Here is a 27,338-nt window from a genome sequence, read left to right on the forward strand (position 1 = left end):
GCTCTACCTTGTTTTGTCTAACCATTAAGTTTAAGTGTGGGAGGGGTCCCTCCTCCTCACCCTGCAGAAGTCCAAGGGATTCTGGAAATATGCATGTGTGGTCGGGGCATTTGGGCGCTCTGTGGGAGAAGGTAACAATTTCAATAGTAGCTGACACATGTAACAATGCTCCAGGCACTATGTTAGGAAATTTCCGTGCATGGATTCCTTTATTCGTACAATAATCTCACAAGGTGTACACAATTTTAGAAGAGGAAACAGAACATAGATGGGCAAAGCTAGGAACTAAGTGGTAGAGAGAAGATTCAAACCCATGTAGTCTGGCTTCAGAGTCTGCAGAGAACCAAAGGCTGATGGCATTGGTAGCCTGTTGCCCTCCCCTGCAAAGCCAGCTGCCATCTCTTAGTGCAATGCTTAGTTAGGTGATGGCGGGGTGAGTTACTGGTGAGGACTGACTCAGAAATTGTTCAAACTTGAGCAAGGCCCCTGCAGCTTTTGGGGCAGTAGTAGCCCCAAGTGGGGACCACTTTTCTATCTGGAGGGCAAGTTGCCTATCACTCCTTCTCACTTTAGGCTTCCTACCCTCTCCCCTGTCATCATTTAATATTAAAACCCTTATTTCCCTTTCCAGGTCTCATAAAGGGGACAGGAGAAAAAGCAGCCCCTGATGACCTTCAGCTGGGGTGGCACTCACCGGCCTCCCTCAGGGTTTCCTTGTTGAACATAATCACTGTCACAGACCATCACCTTCAGACAAGGTAATAAAGCAAGATGAAACCAAGGCCAGCTGGTGACCACGTGAGAACACAGACAAAGACAGGGTCGCTGTGCAAACCACAGGAAATGGCCAAGCATCTCCTTTTCTTTGTTTTTGTTTGTTTGAGACACAGTCTCACTCTGTCGCCCACGCTGGAGTGCAGTGGCGGGATCTTGGCTCACTGCAACGTGTGCCTCCTGGGTTCAAGTGATTCTTATTCCTCAGCCTCCCAAACAGCTGAGATTACGGGCGTGTACCACCACGCCCAGCTAAATTTGTGTATGTTTAGTAGAGACAGGCTTTTATCATGTTGGCCAGGCTGGTCTCAAACTCCTGACCTCAGGTGATCTGCCTGCCTTGGCCTCCCAAAGTGCTGAGATTAGAGGTGTGAGCCACCACACCTGGCCACCCCTCTCTTAGGGAACTTGTGTGACTGCCTCTTCTTTATCAATTAAAGCTTTAACCTCTTTCCATTTTTCCTGCTTCTAGATAAAATTCATTAAGATACCCAATCGTAGATTACCCCTGCTTTCTGACAATGCCTTATCCAGAACATATCCCTGCTTCCTGGAATTCTCCCAAAAAGCACCTTGCAGAAACTCAGATCCTGTTTTTTTCTGTTTGTTTGTTTTTTCTAAATTTTATTTTTGAAAAAGCCCTATTAAAACCCTTCTTGGGGCGGCCCACAGTTCCTCAGGATGTATGATCTTTGTTGCTGCAGTGAACATGGATTAATCCAACTTTGCATACAGTTGCATTCCTGGTGAAACAAAACAAAACAAAACAAAAAACCTTGAATGAAGAGCCTCAACAGCCATGAAAACTAAAACCTAAGTCATTTGGAAGAAAAAGTACATCCATTTGTGAAAACAACATACCCAGTTCCCACTTCTCTGAGGGCTGGGATGGTCAGTCTGCAGAAACACGGTTGCAGGGGCTCCCCTTCCTGGAGGGGAGAGAAAAGTTGTCTCCGATTTATGTTTTGCCCTAGAGACGGTCACCCCAATCACCCATCCACCATCCACTACAATGAGATACTTGAATTCTATGCAGTATGAAGAAGCCCAAAACCAAGTTAAATTTTCAAAAGTAAGTGGAATATTAACGTCCCTGCTGTTGCAGTCTGGAAGCACTGAGGTCTGAACTGCTCATTCACATATATCTAAGCTGCATAGAAATACTGCTTAAATCCAGAGTCCCCCTCTGTTCCATTGCCGCTGTTTAGTTGCTTCCTTTAGTTGGGAAACTCGTCCCCTCTCCCCTAAATTATTATAATAATTTCCTACCTACTCTCCACCTATCCAGCCATAGTACCCTCCAAGTAAGCTCACTGATTTGGTCCAAGAGATTTTTCTGAAGCAGTTAGGTTGCCCATGTTGCTCTATTGACTAAAGCCTTTCATGGGTGACTGTCCTTTCTGCCTTCAGGCAAAACCCCAAAAGCAGAATCAGAAGTGCTTCCCAGGCTGCAACCCAATCACCTTTCCAGGTGTACCTCTCAGATTTATCCTAGCACAATTCAAGTCTTCAAATAGTCCTTTTTGAAAAAATGCTGCTTGCCAATTGTATTCATCAGGGTTCTTTAGAGGGACAGAACTAATATGGTTCATTCGTTTATTAAGTATTAACTAGCATTAGGCAGTTTATTAAGTATTAACTCCCACTATCACAAGGTCCCACAATAAGCCGTCTGCAAGCTGAGGAGCGAGGAAAGCCAGTCCAAGTCCCAAAACTGAAGAACTAGGAGCCTGATGTTTGAGGGCAGGAAGCATCCAGCATGGGAGAAAGATGGAGGCTGGGTGGCTAGGCCCGTCTAACCTCTTCACATTTAGATGGTGCCCACACAACTTAAGAGTGGGTCTGCCTTTCCCAGCCCACTGACTCAAATGTTAATCTCTTTAGCCAACACCCTCACAGACACACCCAGGATTAACACTTTGTATCCTTCAACCCAATCAAGTTGACACTCAGTATTAACCATCACACCAATGTACATGTGGTTGCTGCCATTTAAACTGTCCCCAGCTGTGCCTCTCTCTGAAGAGAACCTTCTTCTTACTGGTACTGCTACTTGGTTCAGGTAACGACCATCAGCTGGTCCACACCAAAAACTCATGGAAACCAAGGCAAGAGTCCAAACAGGCCTCCATTCCACTTAAAACTTTTAATATTAGAAGTCATAAATTATGATAAAAATCCATTACATAGAACATGTTTTGTCACCCCATCTGAATGTATGTATTTCTTTCTATAAACAAATAAACAAATATAGATACATAGCTATAGTAGATATACGACTGAAAATCAGCAAAATACCAAAGAAACTGAATTTTATTATTGTGCAAGCCTGTACATTCTGTGAATGAACCAGCAATATTTAGATTAGTAATAAACTAGAGACAATAAAGAACTCATAATTTATTTTTTCATGAAATCTATTTTTCTTGTTTGTGTTTCAGCAAAATTTGTTAATTGTGCAGTTTTAATTAATATTTTCACATAATGAGCATTATAGTTTGCAAGTAATTTTCTAAGTAATTAAAAATTAAATTAATTGCAGTAAAGTCTTTAAAGTTTGAATATATTTTATTGAAATGCAATTTAAATAGACATAAAAATTAAAAACATTTTTGTATCTTTTCAGTTATTTTTCCTTTGAAATACTCAGAATGACTATTAAAACTAAAAGATAAAAATAGAATTATAATTAATATATACCAAATATCTTTAAATAAAGCTAAAATCTTACAATACTTTAAAAATCAATGACATAATTATGAACATATTTTTAAGATAAAATTTAAGATCCTATTTAAACTAGTATCAAAAGTTTTCCTAGTTGTCCATATGAAGAATAAGCATTGCCCCTCATGCATATTACATCTAGGCATAATTTATACAAATTTAACAGTAATATGAATTGTTAGTGCTTCAAAATGTCCCTCAGCCACTCATGTGCAACTGCTGAAATATCTCATGAATTCTTGAGTATCTGCGGAAACACAAATTGGAACACCTAGAGACACAAGAAGATGAACACTTGGCACTAGTCAGAGAAAAAAACCCACTTTGTTATTCAAGAATATTGTACTCATGCTCTTTGAAAGGAAAGATTAGCATGTTCATTCTCTCTGACTTGGCAGCAGAACAACCCACAAGGCTTCCAGAGGACCCATAGGGCAAAACATGGAGAAGCATTTTCCCCGGGGCCTGCACAGTTGCAGTCTCCAAAACAGGTGTTTACCGTTAGGTCACTGTGCCCACCCTGAGCACTGGATCCTGAGTGATAGCTGGAACCATATATTTCAATTAACTTTTATCATGTTATGTAAAATGTAGGGCCCTATCACCCATGTCTAACAGGGCTACTGGTGATCAGGTGAGGCAAAAATTATCCTCTAAATTATGCCAGATACTGTCTCCAGTTGAAGAGGGGTTTTAATTTGTTTGTGGTGGCTTGGATTCAGGTGGGGGCATTAGAAATGGAGAGAAGCAGATTGATTCAGGGTGTTTTCCAGAAGAAGTGCTTTCAGAACCTTCCAATGAATTAGATGTGAGGAAGAAAATGAAGAAAATGGGAAGAACTTGGTCTTGTTCTTAAGCCTTAGTTCCAAGAATCACTTACTGATATGAGAAAGACAGGGACATATGTTGCTGAGTAAAGGTCTTAGGTAATCAGTTGTGTGTAAGAGTCTGGCATTTAAAAGAGCTGGATATTTGCAACTGTGAGACTTATTTCCGTCTAAATGACATTTAAATGAGACTTGTGGAACTACCTAGGAAGAGTAGAGATTGGGAAGAGAAGGGGCACCAGGTCATGTCCCTGTGGACATTCCAACATTTCAGTGTCATGAAGAAGCAAGACACAGCAAGAGTCAAAAAAAAGAAACTGAGAAAGAGTAACTATGAAGGCATGGCCACAGCAAGTGATAGAAAAATCAGGAGAGGGTGCTATCGCAGAAGCCAATGAGAAAGAAGGTTTCAAGAGGGAATGAATGTCCACCTGCATCAAATGCTGCTGAGAAATCAGGTAATACAAAATATTTTGCCTTATTTTGCAAGGTGACGGTCATTGGGAACTTCAGTGAGCAGTTTTAGTGGAACACTAGTGTGTAGTGAAGACGGAAACTCTAGTAAACTTTCCATGATGTTTGCTTGAAGAGGGTAAAGCAGGGTAGTGGATTTGTAGCTATGGGGAAACGTATCAAGAGAGTTTTTTGAAGTTCTGTTTTGTATTGTATTAAAGATTGAGGGCACTTTTGTTTTGCATTGGACTGAGTTGGAACAAAGAGGGAGCTGGTGATGCAGGGGAGAGAAGGGGCACTTACATGAGTGGAGTTCTCGGGAAGGAGGGAGAGGATGGTGAATATGTGGTTGATAGAAGCAGAGAGAGTTTATTCACTGCAGATGGAGGGAAAGCAAAAAGATTAGGTTCACGTTTTGTGTGTTGGTTAATGTAGTGGAGGCAAGGAGAAGGACTTCTCATTTGATAGCTTCTAGTTCCTCTCAGAACTTTAAGCCAAGGTTTTCTGTTGACAGTGAGAGGGTAAAGGGGAAACAAGAAATTTGAGTCAAGAGAGCAATGTGTCAAAAGGTCATTTTAGAGAATGAGAAACAGACTCTACCAGAGATCTATAATATGATTAGCAAGAAGTATTGAAATATCTGAACCTGTATTAAAGTGAGACAAACATAAAACTGGGTGCTTTGCTAAATGAATGTGTGGCTGCTCAGCTACAGGAATGGAATAAGTGAGTATTTCATTTGTCCAGTGTTCGTCTTGCCCAGGCTGGTTCAGAGGGGCAAGAGAATTAAAGGTGTTTACAAAGAAAAGGAGAACATGGGCGGGGTAATAGTAGGGCTGAATCAATGTCTGATAAATGGATGGATGATGTAGGACCGTGAAAAATTCAAAGTGAAACCAAATGTCATTATGGAGTTACTTATCCTCTAAATATATTTTTCTTTTCTGCTGTGGTTGCTATTGAATGTGGGTAATCTACATCCTGTTGCCTGAAGCTTGAAGTTCTCATCTGCCCCCTCTCAGTATGTACTTGTGAAAGATGCAGACCTCATCTGAGTTGAAGTAACCAAGGAGACCGAAATAAATGATTCCTGCAGAAAGCTTGAGTGACATTTTCAGAGATGGAATCCCTGCTTCTTCTTAAGATGGCTATGTACATTATAGGTTGGAGGGTCAGAAGTCTGATTATGGAAACATCTCGGAGGTAGAGTGGTGTGTGGGAGTAGGCAATGAGAGCGGTAAGAAGACAAAATGTAGAGAAGGAATCAGAATGGGTTATCACCTTCTTTTGTTTTCCCACTGTATGTGCCCCCAAGGAAGCCCCTCAGCCGCTCCCTTCCTTGTCCCCATGACCCACAGATAGTGGCTGAACCACAGCTCTCTCTTTCTGATAACACTCTTTGGTGTGAGACAGGTAAAGACTCCAGATTCCTGTTTATTCTAAAAATCTCGAATGGCCTTCTGTAATCATTACATCTTATTACTCTCATTTGATTGTTTTGTTTCCTTTCCCCATTAGATATTTTCTAACTGCTCTTCTGCAGACAGGACATTCGCAAATGAACACAGCAAGCACACAGGCATCTGTGTCTCTTTTCAGAAGTATCACAAGTGAAAGGAGGATGCCCATTGCCTGGGGCCCTTTTTATTCCACTTAGCCTGACTATTGAACTGGCAAGTGCAGGTAACAGCTTTCTCACAGAGTCTCTGAGCACCGTGACTGTGTAATGACAGCTGTGGTTGGAGGGCCCAAAGCTGCTGCACAAATACATTTGCGGTTTCTGAGGAAATAGTATATGAATTGGGTTTTTTGAGTGTTGGAAAGAGAAGGCTAAAAGGTGCTTTAATTTATTATTTTCAAGTATATGACAGGATGGGGTATTTTTCCTCCTAGGGAGAAAGAAAACTTTTAATGCCTACAATGAAATATGAAGTAATAAACGTAAAGCAGACAACCTTTCCATTGGTGTGAGAAAGCAGCTTCTAACCACCATGCCTGTGGAAACACTCAAATGTGCTATGGAGCAGATTTGCTGGTGTCGCTCTTGGATATAGTAAAAGTGTGCTTAATAAACGTAGTTTTTCCCCTTTCTGAGTACTCTGTTAATGTTTTTCTCAGTGCCCCCTTCCAAGTGCACTTAATATTTTGGGCAACATGAAGCTAGAATTTGCATGTCTGCTCCTCTTGGAATACATGTCCACCTCTGCCCATCTAGTATGACCTACTTTCCATCTCTTAGGAGAGGAAGAGAGGTGGAACCTGTATTTATTAAACACCTGCCATGCACCATGACCTACAGATGAGAAAACTGAGATTCAGAGACATGAAGTCATCCGCTCATGGCCTCTAGCCAGCCTGACTCAAATGCAAGCATCATCCAATCTGCAGCTGCACATTTCTAAAGCCTTTATAATTCACAGCCTCTCGTTTTGCAGAGACTCTCTCTGCCTGGCCTATTTGTTCCAGCTTCCTGGCAGCTTTATTTAGGTGATAATAGAAGAATCCTGCTGCTTTATGAGGTGATAATCCAAGTCGTATGTGGATAACTATTATTTTAGGTTGAGTGGTTTATCCCCTTGATAAAAAGAGGTAGATTATTGTTCTGAAAACCCAAAGTCTTCCTCTTATTCTTTCATTAGATAAAGAAACTTACATATTTACTTTTAGCAGAGGCCTCAAAGCTGAGATGAGCAGACCCTCTGCCAGCAGAAGCCAGGTATCAGAAATGCACTTCCTTCTCTGTTGGCTGAGATTTGAGGAAGTCACCTGCAATTTTAGGGATTTTCACCTTATTCCTTTTATTTGCACTTTTAAAGGGGTTATAGGGTGAGCAACTGTCCCATTTTTCCCCGGGACTGTCCTGGTATTAACACTGAAAGTCCTGCGTCCCAGAAAACTTCAGTTCTGGGCAAACCAGGATGATTAGCAACCCTGCTTCAAACCTCAGCTGGAAGAAATGATAAAAAGACAAAGTGGACAGTTGAGTGGGAACTAAAACAGAAGTTTGTTAAAAAATAATTTACTGTCTCGAGGCATTGCAGCCACTTTCATGTTTTTCTGGTGACGGAGTGGGGTCTTTTAGGAAAACGACCTAAAAATCCATAACTGGGGACTGGCTAAGTAAAATTTGCATGCTCAATCACTGGAATATTATGCTGCCTTAAAATTTAAGAGGGTGGATGTATACATGACCATACTGAATAATTTCCAAGATTGGAACAAAAATAATCATGTATAAATATTTTGCACATGTAATTTATGGAAAGGTACTATATCAATTTTCTATTGCTGTATAACAATGTCACCTCAAACTTAGTGCTTATAACAATGCATACTTATCTCCCAGTTTCTTTGGGTCAGGGGTCTGGGCATGGCTTAGTCGGATTCTCTGCAAGGCTACCATCAAGTTGGTGGCTGGGGCTGTGTTCTCATTTGGAGTTTTGACTGGAGAAGGAGCTACTTTTTCAAACCCATGTGGTTGCTGGCAGAATCCAATACTTGTGGTTGTAGGACTGAGTGATTTCCTCTATCAGCAATGTCTGTCTGTGGGAGGCCACTCTTGCCTTCTACCAGCTGCCCACAGTTTCTTGTCACATGAAGTTTCCAGCATGCCATTTGCTTCCTCAAAGTCAGCAAGCAAGCAAGAAGCTCAAGCAAGATAGCACTACAGTCTTCATAACATAGTCACATCATCACATAATCGTCATCACATATAGCCCGCCGCCTTTCCTGTGTTCTCTTGGTCAGAAGCAAGTCGTAGGTCCTGTGCTCTTCAAGGGATGGGAGAGCTCAAGGGTGGGAAACTAGAAGTTGGGGGTCATTGGGCCACCGTAAAGGCCTGTCTGCTACAGTGTTTAAGAAACTGGCAGCAGCACCTGCCTCTAAAGAGAGGGCCCAGAGCACAGAGTGGGCAGAGACTTACTTTCATTATTTTTCACACATTAATTTTGGTTTTCTTTGCCAAGTGCATTCGTTACATTTTTTATTAAAACAAAACACACACCAAAAAACAAAACAACAAAACAAAAAACCTCCAGACAAACACATTTCACCAATTAGTTAAGAAAATAAAAGACAAGGGACACAGCCTTTTTCCCCTGGGTAAATGCCATCGTAACCCTTTAACTCCAGCACTATATGTGCTTAGCACCAGCATCTGGCCAACGCTGACATATAACTTCACCTATATATCAAATTAAAGGAATGTTTTATGACAAGTTTAAGACTTTGTAAAGAAATGGTATTGTATCTTAGCCAGGCACAGTGGCTCAGGCCTGTAATCCCAGCACTTTGGGAGGCCAAGGCAGGTGGATCATTTGAGGTCAGGAGTTCAAGACCAGCCTGGCCAACATGGTGAAACCCTGTCTTTACAAAATACAAAAAAATTAGCTGAGCATGGTGGCCTGCACCTGTAATCCCAGCTACTCTGGAGGCTAAGGCAGGAGAATCACTTGAACCCTGGAGGCAGGGGTTGCAGTGAGCTGAGATCGTACCACTACACTCCAGCCTGGGCAACAGAGCGAGACTCAGTTTCAAAAAAAAAAAAAATGGTATTATATCTCTTAAAGACTTCGTTATGGCGTTTTCAGTTTTTTGGAAAGGTTACACTGTGTAAAGTGGTCCATTCAGTATTAAAGAGTAAACCAGAATAATGCCATTGATGGTATAGATGAGGAGACTACAAGCATGCTGATGTTTGCTCACAGGGATGTACTAAGAAGCTGCCTGGGAAGCAAACAGCTCTGAGATCTCATAAACCCCCAGCACGGTCCATGGACCAGCAACATTGCCATCACCTTGGAGCTTGTTAGAGAGGCAGAATTTCTATTCGCACGCTAGATTTACTGAATCAGTATTTGCATTTTTAGAAAGTTCAAATGCACGTTAAAGGTTGAGAAGTTTTCTTCTAAATGACCCCATACTACTCTGTAGAGTACAAGACAGACCCAGAAAAACTCACCCATGTTTTCAAAGTAAATATCCACACAAGAATGCTTATTGCAGTATTGTTTATAAGAGCCAAAAAAAAAAAAAAAATCCTGGAAAAATAAAACTAATTGATCATCTGTAGGGGACTAAAAAATAAACTACAGTGTATTTACCAAAGGAACACTATAAGAAGTTAAAATTAACAAGCTACAGCTACATATATCATGGATATATAGATAAATTAACATGTGGCTAAATTTCATAAAGATAATATTTAGCTCAAGAAAAAGGAATAAACAAAAACCCAAGTTGCAAGAGGAATATACAATACAATACCATTTATGTAAAGGCCAAAGATGTGGTGTATGGAGGCATACATAAGTAGTGAAATAAGCACGAAAAATGACAAATGCCAAGTTCAAGACAGAGGTTTCACTTGAGATGAGGAAAAGGGGAATGAGGAAAGATAAACAGAGGATTTCCAGTGTATATTTTTCATGCTAGATGGAAGATACATAGAGGTTTATTATATTTTCTCTACCTTTTTTATATACTAAAAATATTTCACAATTTAAAAAAGTACAGCTTTTCTAGATGATGCCAAATTTTCCTTCAAAATACACATATAGATGTGTGACCTCAGAAGCAGTGAGTCCTTACCCAGTCTCAGGTGGTCAGACTTCAAATTTTTGGCTGATCTGCTGAGCAGGTAAGAAATGGCATCATATTGCTGCTTTAATCTTCCTTTCTCTCTTTTATAAGGGAGGTTGAACATGCCCTCACGCGCTTATTGACCATCAACCTTCCTCTTCCAGGAATTGAATTTCACACCCCTTGTGCGTTTTTTCTGTTTATTTGCTTTCCCTTGTTGTTTTGTAGGAAACACTAATTAAGAGCACAGGGAATGCAAGTTGATGTCCTTTTTCTGTTTAAGTTGCAAGTAGGATCTCTTTTAAACCAGACAGAGCAAAGGCTAATGGAAGATGTCCAGATACAAACTGGGTCACATCTTAGGTTTATCACTGCAACCATACACTTAACATTTGTGTTCATTACTGTTAAATGCATTACTATCAATGCATTATTATTAAATGCATGGCTCTCAAAAAGTAAGGTCAACCCTAAAAATCAAAGAAGCAAAAAATGTTCCTGTATGAAGTGAATATCTTATGGGGTCTTCAAGTTGATGTCACTCTTCTTGCATTAAAAAATATAAAAACAATCAATTAAACAACGAAATGCATGGGATGAGCAACTCTACATGTTTCTCCATGGTAACATTGTATTACCGTGCAGAGCTTCACAATTTTATTCACTTTTGTTGACATTTTAGGGGTGAAAAACCAACAAAATAAATTAGCAAAAAAAGTTGAGATTTTCCCAATCAGCTGTAATTTGTGTTAGTCCTGGGTGTGTGTGGGTGTGAGTAAGCGTGTACGTGGTCTTTAAGAAAATGACAATCTCTGGAAATTACTTAATGGAAGAAATTTCTTTTTGCATTTGATCCTTCTATAGGTGTCACTATTTATATCTTAAAAGAAAGACACATTTTCTTATTTAAACTAGGAGGAATCAATTTCTTCAGAATGCTGAGAAATCTTTATGCTAAACAATTAAGGAATCTCATTTATGTGGTAGATGTTCCTCAGCATATTTTTGGTAACAGCCCAAAAAGAGCTTCAGTTCCATTTATCATGGGAAAGGTAGCGTTGCCTTGGTGAATGAGACACTTACTGCTTTAGGTAAAAATGGGCCTTTTCTCAGCCCCATAGTGTCAACGGCAATTTTAAGCATTACAAAACAGAAACTTCATAGACATGTGTTATAATGCTTAAGTTTGAAGTTTAACCCTATTTCCAGGGACTGGCTGTATTGCTCTAAGATTTCAGATATACTTAAACTCCTCAAGGATTCGGTCATTTGCTCAGTGATTCTCAACCTTTCTGTGCTCCCCCAGCTCTCGGTGTGCCTGTCAGTTACGATTCAGCCCACATCCCTGCATTGAGCCTGACATTAGGAAATGGAGGAATTGCACAGGCACAGTGACCACCACCAGGCAACGCCAAACTGAGCAGGGCAGGCAGCAACAGCACGTCAAGGACACTATCTTAGACTGGCCAGGCAAATGGAAGATTTGGAGAAATCCCATCTGCCCAAGATAAACTTTTGCATACCAAACAGTGCCAAGATACTGGGGCCACAGAAGGTCTGTAAAACAGGATCTGTCATATGTTGAACCAGCCTTGCATCCCAGGGTTGAAACCCACTTGATCATGGTGGATAAGCTTTTTGATGTGCTGCTGGATTCGGTTTGCCAGTATTTTATTGAGGATTTTTGCATCGATGTTCATCAGGGATATTGGTCTAAAATTCTCTTTTTTTGTTGTGTCTCTGCCAGGCTTTAGTATCAGGATGATGTTGGCCTCATAAAATGAGTTAGGGAGGATTCCCTCTTTTTCTATTAATTGGAATAGCATTAGGAGATATACCTAATGTAAATGACGAGTTAATGGGTGCAGCACACCAACATGGCACATGTATACATATGTAACAAACCTGCATGTTGTGCACATGTATCCTAGAACTTAAAACATAATAAAAAAAATCAATCAATCAAATAAACAAAAACCAGGATCTGTCTGAGCATTCAAGGAAAGGGGATTCTTAGGAATGACCATGAGTTCACCTAGCTCCCTTCATCAACTTCTTTTCCCAGCTCTGTTTGGAAATTAGTGATTGAGAGTGAAGCCCACCACCTCTGGGCCCATGCAGTTGTGTGTTGTGGATCCATTGGCTGTGTGTGAGCAGGAGCAGATGGGGTCAACCAGTGCCATGAAGCAAACAAGAACAAAGGAGAAACTTACAGAGTAAGAAATTGAAGAGGCTCTGGGACATGAAATAGCTTGCCCATAAATCTCATGGCTAGTTGGGGCATAGCAGAGATTACATCCATAGGTATGACTCTCAAGCAATTTTAAGTATCTAATATGGCATAATATGAAGACTAACTCTCCCTCCCATCTCAGAGTGACAGCATCTTATTACCACACTTCTTGGCTTAATCTTAAGACTTCCAGCTCTCTCTCACACCCCCCAGTTCACCCTATCTCTCTCCACTCCTGTTTCTAGCTGCTTATCTATACTTTCCGGCCACCTTGTCACTAGCTCACCTTGCTTCCCAAGCTGGTCTGGGGACTGCTGTGCTCCAAAATGTGAACACACACAGCCCTTCTTCTTCCTCATCTCCCTCATTTCTCCAAACACTGACTGCAAACACATAGTCAGGTCATGAAAGCACCAAACTTTGTCTGAAGGATTTAACACAATATCAGTGCTTGACAAAAAACAGAAGGTAAATTAAAATAATGTTAACAAATGTAGGTTTGATGGAAAGACACTGTGTTTGTGTTTGACAACTTATAATTGGGTGTCGGACCTCACTGGCCTGACAGTTCATTTGCTGCTTCTTGCTGCAGGGAATATCATAATGATCTTTGTCCTCCATGGGTCCCAGCTGGCTACCATGTAGCTGATCTCTCCAGAGACCTTTCTCTCTATTTTACCACCTCTCTTCTCTGAGTTCAGCCTTCCTCAAATTCTCCTTCTTGAGCTGCTAAGAGAAAACAGAAATTTCTTATTATTTAATTTGTACAATAATTTTGCTTTCTTGTCTCTATCTTCCCACTTTAGACTACCCTTAGGCCCCACCTGTTATCACCAAAAATGTCATTCACATGTTTTCCGTTAAAAAAAAAAAAAAATTAAAGTCTCTACAATTTGTAATACTAAAACAATTCCTTCTTGTTCTTGCATCACAAATTTTAAATTCCTTTAAAATTACAGTGTTTTTATGACTTTACATGTATTAGATTAGAAATCTCAGAATAATTATATTAACATTTCCTCCAACAATTACTGAAAACAGTTTAAGTGATTTTTTGCAGGGAATTTTTTTCCCTGGGGTATATCCCACTGGGGTTACACAGTCATTTATGTTTTTTAAAATCACTCAGAACAACTTTTCTCTGTGTGGTTTTGTCACCAAATGGATAAATGGGTAAGGTCATTTATAGAATTTTACTTTCAATTCTAACTAATTCCTTTTTAATTTATTTAAAATTTTTAATAGACGATTTACAAGTTTCCAAAGTAAAATCTGCAATGTGTGGTATGCATCCTTTTTCACCTCTTGTTCCTCTCAAATCAATCTGGACCTGGCATTCATAATGGTCTTTGCAAAATGCAGATCCTGGGACCCTTCCCCCTTCCTGCTTGCCAACATTCACTCGCTGCTCCACACACTTTAGCATGGTCGACTGGGCTGTGCGTAAGGGCCCTTACCTCCCTCTCCAGCTCCTTCTGCATTCTTACTCTTGATGCTCCAATTAAAACTGAATTCAGTCAGAGGCTTGAAAGTATCAGGCCTTTCTTTTGCTTGAGCTTTTGCCCATTTCACTCCCTTTGTCTGAAGCACTCCCATTGCTCACATACTGTGTGGTTTCACCCACTTTGTTCCTTTTGTTCAGGCATACGGTTGTGGCTAATCTGCCTTAGGGAACAGGAACCGCCCCTTCTTGAAGGCCCAAACTCTCTGCCTCATACTAGGAGAAGATCCTGTGTACATGCAGAGAACCTTTATAATAATCAAGGAAATATGTCATTTGAGCAACAAATGTACAGGTGTCAGCCTGTACTCCATGGTGCCAGCTGTAGCCGCTCCAGAAGGATTCTCTGTGGATCAAGGTCCTCTTCCACGTACCCATGACACTCCATGTACATGACATTCAACACACTGTCATATACATGCCTGCTAATGTGTCTGCATCCTGCACTGAAATGTATACTTTGCGAGGAGAGAGACTTTGTCTATTTGATTCACCATTTTATCCTCAGAGAGAAAAACTTGTCTGACTCTAGGGCCTCCACCACCCTGCATAGGGTGAGCAGCCGAGTGCTCTTCTGCAGTCTACACACTGCACAGTCACACACAGCAGCCCTGCCTGGCATAAAGTACTTTCTCATGAAATATCTATCGAAGTAATTAATCCTTGACTTTGACCCGTACTTCCTAATGGCTTTATTGCTGATCCTCTTTTTCTTTTTAAATTTTATTTTCGGCGTTTTGAGCATTCTTTAAACAAGAATTTCTCTGAAGAAGATTGCACTACCATTTTTCAAAACAAAGACATTGAGGCTTGCAGTGTGACTTCATTCCACAAGCCACACACCCCACCCTCTGCACCAAGATGCCCACCTGATCCACCAACAATGACATGCCTTTTTTTTTTTTTTTTTGAGATGGAGTCTCTCTCTGTTGCCCAGGCTGGAGTGCAATGGTGCGATCTCAGCTCACTGCAAGCTCCACCTCCCAGGTTAACACCGTTCTCCTGCCTCAGCCTCCAGAGCATCTGGGACGACAGGCACCCGCCACCACACCTGGCTAATTTTTTGTATTTTTAGTAGAGACAGGGATTCACTGTGCTAGCCAGGATGGTCTTGATCTCTGGACCTTGTGATCCGCCCTCCTCGGCATCCCAAAGTGCTGAGATATGCACTTTTTATTTGAAAGCTGGCTTCTTCTATTTTCAGTTCTTTGAAGGAATAGTAGGTGGTATAGGAGAGGATGCAGCTGGAACCATTACTGTTGGTTCTGCAGAGACAGCAGGCCCTGTACTTCGCCTGTTTCAAAGCTTGGGAGAATTTGGAAGCAGAAAGTTCACAATCGCTACTTTGTGGTTTTACCCTCATTATTCCTTTTGTACACACATATGGTTGCAGCTAATCTGCCTTGTGGAACAGGACCCACCCCTTCTCCTTGAATGCCCAAGCGGTCTGCCTCACACTGCAAGAAGACCCTCTCCACATGAAGAGAAGCTTCAGAATAATCAAGGAAATACATTATTTGAGCACCAAGCCTCCTTTCCTCCACATTGTTAACAGAATTGTCAAAATACCACTTTTGTTGTAATTAAGGTTCTTCAAAATATGAAGATATTCATGGAGAATGCTTCCTCCCACGTTCCATGACAACAGAGCTGTGTGCTACAATGAGAGCCTGATGCCCCCTTTACAACCTGCATTCTAAAGACAGGGCAGCTACTTTGTCAGCCCCTGGTTGGGACCTTTTTAGTCCTTCTCTAAAAGTCTTCAAAACTGGAAATATTGCACTGATAAAGTATTTTTAGAACTGTGCTTTGTGTTTTTCTGCTTAAACAACAGGGAGAACACACGTAAGTGGTATAGCAGGAGGATCGGGACATAGATCTATCTCCTCTTCAAGCATTTTTTCCAAGTGTCCTTGTTTTGCTTCCTGAAATATTTATATGAGCAAATACCTAATTTATCATAAGGAAAGTCTGGGATGACATAGTCAAATACACTCATCCATAAAAGAAGATAAAACTCGCAATGGATACTGAGGTGGCCAACTGCTGTTCAACATTTAGATCTGTTAACAGCAATAAGTAAATATTGGTGAAATCGGTTTTTTTCTTTCACTGCAAGAACTGGGCAAATACATTGTCATGGAAATAATTCTCTGAAGAGCAGATTTAAAGATTTGTGTTGGGAAAGACTAAAGGTGACCCTTTCTCAAGTACCTAAAGCAGGGGCAGAGCTCCTAGGCTGTCCAAAAAATTCACTTATTTTTTTTCTTCTGCATTTAACAGTTTTACAACCTCACTTTAAAAAAAGCATTTAACATGATTTATCTGAAATTATTTTTCTATTAGTTTTATATGTTTCTATCTTTTCATAGGCTTATTTTTTATCTTTTTAAATGAGTGTTAATTTTGAATGAACAAATGATGTTTGCCTCACTAGAGTGTAAACTCTATGGGGAAAAACCTTTCTCCACTATATTCTCAGCAACAAATACATAGCAGAACATCAATAAATACTTGTTAAATAAATAACTTTTCAGAACCACCTACTGTGAGTAATAATGTTATTAAAATAAAAGTGTTCACTGGATTCTTACTCTATGATTGATACATTCTGAGGATTTTACATGGATTCTTTTATGCAATGCTCACAAAACTCTACAAGATAGGGATGGTTATTATTATAGTTTTACCAGATGAGAAAATAGAGGACCAGAGAAAAACAGGTATGAGACAAGTTACAGACAGGAACCGGCAGACTAGTCTGCAACCAAAGGCAATTTAACTCCAGGATCAGTTAAACCATCACCCCCTACTGCCTTTGAGGTCGGAGACACAAGGAAGGAAAGTAATCAATGTGACAAAAAAAAAAGTGGAGTCCATCCCAGAATACTCCAGGGTTTGATTATGTTTATGTAAGTAGCCCTCACTGTATATGATTCCGCTTTGCGTGAATTTCAGTCATCATGGTTTAGTTGAATAATGTCAGTGCCCCAACAACTTAGGTTTTTTGTTGTTGTTGTTTGAGACAGTCTCACTCTGTCCCCCTGGAGTGCAGTGGCATGATCTCAGCTCACTACAACCTCTGCCTCTTGGGTTCCAGTGATTGTCCTGCCTCAACCTCCTGAGTAACTGGGAGTACAGGCATGCACCACCATGCCTGGCTAATTTTTGGATTTTTGGTAGAGACGTAGTTCCACCATGTTGGCCAGGCTGGCCTTGAATTCTTGACCTTAAGTGATCCACCCGCCTTGGCCTCCCAAAGTGCTGGGATTATAGGTGTGAGCCACTGCACCCACCCAACATCTTCGTTTAAATTTTAGTTCCCATGGTAGATTGTGAGTAATGACATGAAGTACACATTTTGCTGCAAACTCTTCACTCCTTAAATCACTTTGTAAATAACAGATGTACATCGTGATCAGTAACCAACCTAACCACTTCTTTCATACTGTACTGGTGATCGGTTGCTGTTGCATTTGTTATTTGTTCAGTTTCCACGCAGACAACAAAGCATGTAGTTGTGTTGCCTCTTTGTCTCCCAGCGATAGACCCATGTGACATTTTATTAAAATAGGCAATCAAGAGAGGGAATTGGCCAACAAAGCTGTCCAACAAAAAATGAAAATTGATAGCATTGGATGTGAAATTCAAATCACACATAAATGGACTCATAGAAGCAATAGCCGGCCATAGGAATGTTGATGCTACTGCCATTGAGAGACTCAGTATGCAGCCAGAGGAGCTTAGTGAAGGTGAGCTTATCAACCTAAATGAGGGAAATGGTTGTGAAGAAAAAAATGAAGATGTTGTAGAGGAAGTGAAGCTGGTAAGAAGAACTTCACATTAAAGGAATTCTCAGAGACACTTCAAGACATTGAAGACACAAAGAATACAATGCTGCAAGCTGATCCAAATTTAGAAAGGAGTATGACAACTGGATAAAGCATTGAAGAGATGCTAGCTCCATGTTGTAAGTTTTTTGATGAGAATAAGCTAAACACTGCCTATTCTCTCTTTTTCTATGGAAATTTACTTTTATTTCTATAACATATAAAAGGTGTAATTAGGACTTAGATAAAACCAATAATCTGCACACATAAACAAGAATTATGTGAAATTAGGTTATTTATATATCTGTTTAAACCAGAGGGAGGAGGAAGAACAGGATGAGGTCCAGTAGGCCCACCGTTAAGTTCTCCTTAGCTTCTGTGTTCAGTGAAAGTAGCTTGCCAGGCAGTGCCTCAGGATGACAGTGTGGGGAAGGGGAGTGGAGAGTGGGGCCTCGAGGAGTGATGGTGAGGAGTTGTGAGGCTTCTGGGCACAGCTGTGTGGGAGGCACTTGAGGGGAAGCATGCCTGAGATAGAAACAGTCTTGTCCACACCCAGTAGGTGGGACTTGTCAGTGGGGGATGAGCCAAGGGTCTTTGCAGCTCCTAGTTGGCTCTCCTTAACATGCTTATCTAATGCGGTGCAGGAATAGGCAGGGATGAGAGGTCAGTCCACAGAAGGGAAATCGAAGGGAGCAGCTGCCACAGGTGCCTTGCCCAGTGCTGGCACTTAAGTGCACAAGGGCTGTGGCTGAAGGGTGCTGACAGCAGAGCTCACAGAACTCCTGCATTTCAAGTTTCAGATACATTCTGGGAAGGGCGAACTGGTCTATGAGTCACATAATACACAGAGGGGTGCTGATAATCCAAAAAACTTAGCAAAACACCTTTCGTGCCCATGATCCGGGCTTCAAGGAGCCAAGAAGAAAGCCCAAAGCCCTGCCTAGGCCTGCAGGGCTCACGTCCACTGGAAATCCTCCCCAAAGCCTCTCCTGACACTTGTGTTTTTTGTTTGTTTGTTTGTTTTTTTGTTTTTGTGTTTTTTTGAGACAAAGTCTGGCTCTGGCCAGGTTGGAGTGCAGTGGCGCTATCTCGCCTCACTACAACCTCTGCAACCCGGGTTCCAGCGATTCTCACGCCTCAACCCCGTGAGCAGCTGGGATTACAGGCGCGCGCTACTGAACCGGTAAATTTTCGTATTGTAGAGCTGGGACTTCGCCACATTGGCCAGGCTGGACTCGACCTCCTGGCCTCAAGCCATCCGCCCGCCTCTGCCTCCCAAAATGCTGGGATTACAGGTGTGGGCCACCGCACCCGGGCCATAGTTTTGTTCTGCCATCTTGAGAACAAGCTGTCGTAGTTATTTCGTGGCTGAAATGGGATCCGCTCATGATTCACCGTCATTCCGGGAACGATCACAAACATTTCCCTAGGACCTTCGGATCCCACTTCATCTGTTTCACAGGAGACGACAGCCAGCTCCTGCCGTGTGAGCGCCTTCCCTACCAGACCCCGGCCATCATGGGGCAGACGCCGTGGTCGTAAACTGTAAACTTGGTTCCCCTGAGGTTGGATCTAAGTTTGTCAGTATAACTTTCTCCTTCATGAGATAAATCGGTTGGATCAGTGAAGATAAGACAGTTGGATCATTTGCTCTTTTTCCGCTTTCTAGCTGTAAGAAGAAATGTCTTCTGATTTTCTTCTTTTCCCAAGTATATACAGTAAGTGGAGCAGGGGCCCCAATCCATTCCTTTTTTAAATTCCTGATTATATGACATCTTACTGTGATACTTTAAGGGGAGAACTATACTTAAAAGTCCTCCAGGCCCTCCACTTCTCCCAGCCGGTTATGCGGCGGTTGGGCTGCAAAATCGAAAACGGAAGCAAAGTCCTCCAGGGCCTCCACTTCTCCCAGCTCGTTATTGGCCGGTTGGGCAGCAGCACCGGAACCGGAAGCAGCTGCATCTGTGGTTGAGTGCAGGCTGGATACGGAATTGGGTCTTCCTGTTTCTGAATATGTAGCCTGGGATCTTATTTTCTTTCCTTCTTCTTCCTCACCATCACTCTCCTCATCAAAGTTCAGACTATCTGAGATACTATTGTTTTTGGAAAATCTTCTGAAGATCTGGCTTGGAAGCAGTATCCGACGTGTTTTCCCCATCAACACTCTCTTCGGTATCTTCTCCCAGAACAGGGGAGCTGACCCGAAGAACATGAAATTAGGTTTCTAAATCTTGAGCATCTGGCTTCAGGACAGCAGCCGGACCATCAATGCCATGAAGACGACATTGCTGTGGGGCATAAGAGAATCCACCAAAGGAGTGCGCTCCTCATTGGCCTTTGGCTTCACCCAACTTAGCCTGCCTTCTGGATTTGGCTGCACCATGAATGGCTGAAGGAGCTTATTTCTCTGCTTCTTCTTGAGCAGTGCTTTCTGATTATCCAGCACCAGCTGTTAAAGCTTCATCATCTCATCATGAAAGACCCTGTCCCCACTGGAACCAAGCCGGCAGCGCCAGGCGTCCATGCCCGCCGCCGTTTAAGTGGCAACCATGTCCCCACTCCTAGCCGCCCGTGGCTCTAAACTACTCTTAAGAGCTTGTTGGCCGGGCATGGTAGCTCACGCCTGTAATCCCATCACTTAGGGAGGCCGAGGCAGGCGGATCAGGAGGTCAAGAGATCGAGATCATCCTGGCCAACATCGTGAAACCCCGTCTCTACTAAAGATACAAAAATTAACTGGACATGGTGGTGTGCGCCTGTAGTCACAGCTACTCAGGAGACTGAGGCAGGAGAATCGTTTGAACCCGGGAGGCAGAGGTTGCAGTGAGTTGAGATCATGCCATTGCACTCCAGCCTAGCAACAGAATGAGACTCCATCTCAAAAAGAAGAAGAAGAAGAAGAAGAAAAAAAAGCATGTTTGGAGAGTCTAGCAGAGGAGCGCAACTACTCCTATACCTTTGATCGAAGACTGTTCCTCTTCTCTGGGGGATGGACGTCCTCTTCCACGGAGTGCGCACTTATTGAGGGACGTACATAAAGCGGTGAGGGAAGAAGAGCACACACACCTAGCTAGCCAGGTCGCTGAATCAACCCTGGCAATCAATAGGGTAACAGACGTCTCAGCCAGATCGCTCTCATATCCTAAAGCACTCTTAATAAATTTTTTACAAATAATGAAATACTTTCATCCTCAGTGTTTGTTTTCTAGTACACTAAATATTAATTTTACTATTTGCATCATTTTTAGTACATTTACAAACTTGACAAGAGTAATGTTTTCACAAAAAATTTTTAAAGGTTACAGAAAGAATTTTCACGTTGACTATTAAAACCATTCTGCATGGTTTCAGCTTACATCTGCAAAGTAGAGACAACTAGTATTCAAAAGAACTTCACGAGTACATAGTAAATGTCTTTGAACTATGAACCACAAGTTTAGATGGTTCAAAGTATTGCTATCTTCTTGCAATATGTGTCAAGGGAAAGGCTTTAAGACTCTACCTAGCTTACAAGTCCCATGGGAAAAGCTGATTCCATGAGAACAGGAAGGTGTAAGGAGAAAAGGGCTGGCTTTTGAGAAGCCAGAATCTGAATTATATATTGGCTTATCAATTCTATAGTCTTGAGCACTCATTCAGTAGCTGAGACTTTAGTCTCATCTGTAAAATTTAAAGTAACACAGTTTTTGCAGGATAGTTCGGTGTATGAGAAAAAATACGCAGGCGTGTGTATACATGTGATGTGGCAGAGATCACTTCAAAGGGCAGCCTGCTGTTTTGGATGACTGTGGACATCCCCATGGAGGGCATGGCCAGGTCTGCATGGTTAAGGTCAGGCCAATAGCTGGGGCTAGCTATGTGGCATCTTGGATTTTCTAATAAAAATTTTAGATATTCCAGAAAAGATTTGCAAACTCTGCGGTTTCTTTTCACATATACTTGTTTCTCTGATTCCACATTCATAGAAAACCTACCTTAGCTTCTCTGTTTCTCTTTTTGTTTGAGTACAGTACAAAGAGAATCAAATTTTAATAACTACTATTATGTGTTTACATATAATGAGGCTATTTCCATGTTCGCACAGATGGTCTCAAATAACTAAATGTTATTACAAGTAGTTCTCACAAATATGGAGCTTCTCTACTAGTTTCTTTGATCTCTATCAATAAAATATTGTTATTTTGATATTCATTTTTGTAATAAACTTTTATACTATGCTGGAAATTTGCTAGAAATGTAAATTGGTTATGTTTCTTTTGTAGGAGAGTCAGAAGAAGGGTTTTTTTTTTTTTTTTTTTTTTTTACATTGAGCATGCTCCTGCCTGGAGTCTGCATAAATCTATTTGGGTTGGTGGTTTGTTAGCTGGGATCTGAAAGACAGTTGAGGGATGCCAGAGTTATCCTTGGAAAGAGTCTTGGCTTCTGCTTGTCTCTCCAGCTTGAATCTTACTACTTCTCCACACATTTTCCTCTAAACACCCTGAGTTAGGGGTCTATTTTCCTGAAGCTCATGTTTTTCCTCATCTCTGTACCTTAAAATAATGTAATAGTACAAGAAAGAGATGTGATGGACCCAACTCAGGTAGTGCCAGAGTGGATGAAGAACAGGTCTGATTGGGAAAGAAGTTAATTAACCAGATCCAAGTGCCCTGGATCCCCATGTAAATTCCTTACCAACATAAGAAGACCTATTGATATCTGCCCCTGTATGCAACTGCCTATCATTTTCTCCCACCAGCCATAGGAACCATGAACTTTAGGCACCCTCCACCCCCTGTAATCTGCCATTTGTTCTATATTCACCTTTACCTGGTCTATTAGCCTGATACAATTTTCTTCCCAATTTTGCCTCCTTTAGTTCCCAGAGAAAACTTGTTGCTTTATCTGACTCTGGTGGACTGAGTATTTGTGTCCCACCCCTCCAAATTCATATGTTAAAGACTAATGCTCAGTGTGGTAGTATTTGAGGGTGGAACTTTTGGAAGGTAATTGTGTCATGAGAATGGAGCCCTCATGAATGGGATTAGTGTCCTTATATAAGACACAAGAGAGATGATCTCCCTCTTGACTATGTGAGGATACAGCAAGAAGCAGCCATCTACAAACTAGGACACAGGCTCTGCTGGCACCCTGGTCTTGGAAATCCTGGCCTCCAAAACTGTGAAAAATAAAATTTGTTGTTTAACACAGTCTATTTTTTTTGTTTTTCTTTCATTATAGCAGCCCAAATTGACTAAGACACTGACCTCCCTTGGTAGAATTAAGCACTTTTACCAGTTGTTCAAAAAGCCCCTTAAGTATACTTCTGCTAAGATATAATATGTATAAAACATAACATATATATAATTTTGTTGTTGTCATGAGAGTTACTGTTAGGGAAATCACTGTTTTTATTTAAGAAAATACGCTGAAAAACTGAAGTTAACAAAAGGTAAGGCCTCAGGGGGATGAGTTAGCAGGAACACAGAGTTAGATTAAAGAACTGTGTCCCCAGAAAGGCAGTATGGAGCTGGGAGAAGACAGAAGAGAGAGAAGTTGGTAACAAGCTGAAGCTATATAAAGAACATGGCAGAAATTACCAGAAGGTAGAAATTGCCGGAATCATTGAGAGACTTAAGAAGAGAGAAATCTAATATTCAGCTTAATGTCTTCTCCCATATCGTGATGAGACAAAATCCTCTCATGCCATTACTCCAACTTATCCCCAGTGAAAGTCCACTTCCCATGGTGGCATCAAGAGAGTGGAATTTTGGGGTGTAAAGGAGAAAGATCTGTAGCCTCTGTTTCAGTTGCCATCAAGACGGAGAAAAAGGGACAGGGATGAAATAAAACACATAGTAGAGAAAAAGAATTCTGAAGACAGAGGGTCACCATGTCGACAAGGAAATTTAGAAAAAGAAATCCTTCCTTCATTCCAGATCCCTGCCTCTACTCCGCACTGTGAACCACGTACAGTGCCGGTAATATCCCCACCTGTAAATTTAGAGAGATAAACTAGATGGTCCCTCAGGGCCCCTTATGCTTTAATATTCTATGAATCTATAAAGCTTTGCACTGAACTAGGGGAAAATGATAAAAGTTGTGTCCTATTGTAGAAAAATGTTTGGTGATATGAATTAACTTGATTAGGCACAGGAGATGATATAAATAATGACAGTCATTTAACACCTAAGTAAGAAAAAGAAAAAAATTAAGAGAAGTATTCTCATGGCACCCAAAAATGGCTTGTTTAGATTCTTCTGGCAGCTTTGTAGCATCTGTTCTAAAAATTATGATGTGTTTTGAAATTACTACCTGAGTGTATATACAATGTGTGTCAGACATTTATGTAATTATGTTCTTTAAAAAAAATAGTTCCAGTATCTGTTGGATACAAACATGCTGATATAAGCGAAAATCAATTCCCCATTCTCTCCAAACCTGGCAATTTAAAGATAGTTAACATAGGCTATCAGGTAACAATTAATAATAAAGGATTGATTCAATCGATTGATTAAAATGCAATTATGTGGAAGGAAAATATTAAATTATTTCTATTTATCCACCAGAAGCAATTATCTGATTGTGTTTAAGTAACTCCAGTTACAAAAAGCTACTATTTGGAAGAAGAGGAGTAAATGTGTTGGTTAGGTCTACCCATATAAATGATGGAAGGTCTGTCTGTTTTGCAATGAAGAGACTAACAGAAGGAGGCAGGGGAAACTGTTGAAATTTCTAAAATGAGCAGATATTGATGTGACTAAGTCAATTTTCCGTTAGTCATTTATTAACTGGATGCATACAGAACCAGTGGCATACTGTGCAAAGTTCTGGCTCCAATGCTTATTGTTTGTATGATCTTAGTTACTTAGCACACACACATATGTGTGTATTACTTTGGTTAGAAAATTTTGTCAAAAGTAGGGAATTAGAGAAGGTATTAATTATGTAAGAAATAAGTAAGTGTTCTTTGTTGTAATATTGGGAGGAAAATTAAAGGATTTAGAGACAATACAACGTAATTGTAGAATGGGTATAGGCACCCTGGGAAACAGAAAGGACCTGCTATGTATTTATTGCCTACTATATTCCAGACATTGGAATAGGCCCATTACCTGTGGCAACTCATAGAAACTGTCTAACATGCTAAGTAGTTATTATTATATCCATCTTACAAGTAAAGGGATTGAGGGCTCAGGGATGCCAAGTTAATTAGCTAAGATCACAGAGCTGGGAAGTGGGTAAGTCATGATCAGGCTCAAGCCTGTAGACAACAAACTTATGGCCTTTGCACTGCTGCATGGCACTTCTGTCATGAGTAGGCATGGAGCTTGTAGTCACTAAGACTAGATATCTGAAGCAGCATTTCTTAAACTTTTGGGTCTCAGGACTATTTTACATTCATAAAAAAAGTATTGAGGACTTAAAAGAGCTTTGTTTAATGTGACTAATATTATCACTGCCTAGCATTTTAGAAATTAAAATGGAAAAAAATTCAAATTATTATTTTAAAATGAGAATTATAAACCCATTATGCGGTGGCACAAATAATATATATTTATAAAAAATAAGACTTACCAAAGCAATAAATACTAGTTAGAAGAGTGGCATTGTTTTACGGTTTTTGCAAACCTCCTTAATGTTTGTCTTACTAGAGGATAGTTGGGCTCTAATTCAGTAATTTGGATATGTTGTTTTGGTTGAAATACATGGGGGAAAAAGGAGTATATTTAGGAGTCATTTCAGATAATTTTGGACATTCTTCTTTGATACAACACCAAAACTCAACACATGGTAATTTCTTAAAGATTAGTTGCAGTGTGGAATATCTGAAACGTTTCATGTCTTTAAGTCAAAATTTTTGCCTATGTTCACTTGGAATAGACCTTTATTCCTGTTTGATATTTTATTCTTATGCAATATTCATTTGGAACCTCTTGGTTTATTAAGTTAAACAGTTTCCTAATATTGACATACTTCATTATTCAATGCAAAAAAAATAACATTTGCTAATGTTACCCCAAATCTCATCAAAAAAGCCTTTAAAAGTTTGGAAGCTGTCAAACTCATGAGACAGATATAAATTTTCCATAATTCTAATTTTCACATGAAAGCTTGAACTCTATTACTGGAAACAAATGTTGTCAGTTGTGTTCCCTGAAAGGACAGGTGCATTTCGTTGATTTTCCAAAACTCTTGGCCAAATGCAGAAGTCTGAAAATCACAGTTTGTCTATTAGTCACTCTTTCAAAAGAAAATAATGTTCCACGAAAAAAAGCAGCTAGTTCGGCTTGCAACTCAAATAATTGCAGAAGTGCATTTGCACAAGACAGCTATGGATTGAAGAATACAGAAATGCTTTACATATACTCCCCATTTTGTCACACACAACCTTAAAAGCATGTTCATTTCAGAATCTAGATGTTTTTAAAATTAATAATACATTTTACTGCTTCATTAGGAACATTTTGAGTGAGACTGAAATATTCCTTTTTTGCTGTAAGTATGTGGAGGTGAAGAAAGTGATGACTATTAGCACAGCTTGATACCACTGCCTTGGTTTGTGCTATGGGACCAGCAGTTAGACCCACCATTACATTTGCATCAGCAGGGTCAGTGATAAACAGTGAGAAGAACAAAACACATTTTTAATAGTATTACAAAAATAGCTTTGACATCTTGGAACCCTCAAAAGAATCCAGAGGACCTCCAGAGATATGCAGATCACACTTCGAAAGCCAGGGTCTAAAGGATTATCTTAATGATTACATAATTTAAAAATGTCAAACTGATGCTCAGATAAATTTGCTAAGCAAAAGCCTAAATGTGTATGATTTAATTAAATAGAAAACCTATGTCTTACAGCATTTAACGTTTGCAGAGAGTACAAGAGTAGGCAAATTATGTCAATGCACACAGAGACACATAGATCCTCCCTCAACCTTTTTTTGGTTTAGGAGCTTCTTTAGGTTGGATCAAAGTCATGGAACTTTAAATTATTATTATTATTATTTGAGTTGCAGTCTTGCTCTGTCTCCCAAGCTAGAGTGCAGTGGCAAGATCTCAACTCACTGCAACCTCCACCTCCCAGGTTGAAGTGATTCTCATGCCTCAGCCTCCCAAGTAACTGAGACTACAGGTATGTGCCATCATGCCAGGCTAATTTTTAAATTTTATTAGTAGAGAGAGGGTTTCACCGTGTTGGCCAGGCTGGTCTCAAACTCCTGACCTCAATTGATCCTCCCACCTCAGCCTCCCAAGGTGCTGGGATTGCAGGCGTGAGCCACCATGCCCAGCATATGTTCTATTTTAAAATGATCAATGGGAAGAAAACTTACTTTCAGAGAAAGACCCAACACTTTGTCACATCAGCCCTGTTAAAGTTTCTGAGCTTCTTGGTGAACGTAAATTTTATACAGTCCTTCAGTATTAGG

The 27,338-nt window shown here is 40.6% G+C and overlaps 1 long non-coding RNA gene across 2 annotated transcripts; it reads right to left on the bottom strand.

The window, feature by feature from the left end:
• Nucleotides 1–1,622: 1,622 nt before the first annotated feature.
• On the bottom strand, nucleotides 1,623–27,338 carry LOC110741729. 2 transcript variants are annotated; one of them, XR_002518488.2, is made up of 3 exons: nucleotides 27,243–27,338; nucleotides 13,147–13,323; nucleotides 1,623–1,703 (listed from the first exon to the last, which is right to left on the bottom strand). It is a non-coding gene; the product is annotated as an uncharacterized LOC110741729 (long non-coding RNA). The 2 variants fall into 2 exon arrangements; XR_002518489.2 differs by lacking the exon at nucleotides 1,623–1,703 and adding an exon at nucleotides 12,881–13,018.

The sequence above is a fragment of the Papio anubis genome, chromosome 15, assembly GCF_008728515.1.
Source record: "Papio anubis isolate 15944 chromosome 15, Panubis1.0, whole genome shotgun sequence".
Taxonomy (NCBI): Eukaryota; Metazoa; Chordata; class Mammalia; order Primates; family Cercopithecidae; genus Papio; species Papio anubis.